This window comes from Arachis ipaensis, chromosome B09 (genome assembly GCF_000816755.2).
Source record: "Arachis ipaensis cultivar K30076 chromosome B09, Araip1.1, whole genome shotgun sequence".
Taxonomy (NCBI): Eukaryota; Viridiplantae; Streptophyta; class Magnoliopsida; order Fabales; family Fabaceae; genus Arachis; species Arachis ipaensis.
Window position 1 is genome coordinate 53,100,280 of NC_029793.2, and position 927 is coordinate 53,101,206.

Sequence of the window (927 nt, forward strand, 5' to 3'; positions counted from 1 at the left end):
AGATTGAGTTGAAAAAGATAAGATAGAAGATATAGTTTAATTTTGAAAAGATATGATAGATTTTTGAAAAAGATAAATCAGAATTTTGAAAAAGATAATATGGAGATTTGAAAAAGATATGGATTAGTTGAAAAGATTTTTTTTGAGTGAAAAAGATAGATTTGTTTTCAGAAAAGATTTGAAAAGAGTTGGATTGAATTTGCAAAGATGCCTGGTGCTTATGGATTAAAATACATTTGATATATTTTTTTTTTGTGGTAGGGTTTTTAGAAATTATGGAATTTAGAAATCAGGGTTCTTGACATGTTTATGTAAAAATCATGCATTGAAGCATAAAATTTGAAACTAAATGGAAATACGTGTGGGAAAAATTGAATCTGGCTCCTCCCTGCCTTCCTGGCGTTTGAACGCCCAAACACTGCCTGTTTTGGGCGTTCAGCGCCCAATTGCTGCTCTCCTGGGCGTTCAACGCCCAGCTGCTGCCATTACTAGCGTTCAACGCCCAGTGGGTGTCCCTTTCTGGCGTTGAACGCCCAGCTGCTATCATCACTGGCGTTCAGCGCCCAGTGGATGCCCATTTTGGGCGTTGAACGCCCAAAATGCTCTTTTACTGGCGTTTTCTTGCCAGTGAGATCTTTTTCTCTGTTTTGTGTGCCGAGGTCTTCTGTAAATGATTATTTACCCTGTTGTCAATGAACTCTATATAAACAAATAAAAATAAAAATAGAAATAGGGCAAAAATGCTCAGAGGATTGTTGCCCCATGGCTGGGTTGCCTCCCAGCAAGCGCTTCTTTATTGTCTTTAGCTGGACCTTGCTGAGCTTTTAATCTAGCTTCAGCCTTAAGCATTCTTGCTCGATGTTGCCTTCAAGATAATGCTTAATTCTCTGTCCATTGACAATGAACTTCTTATCAGAATCAATATCT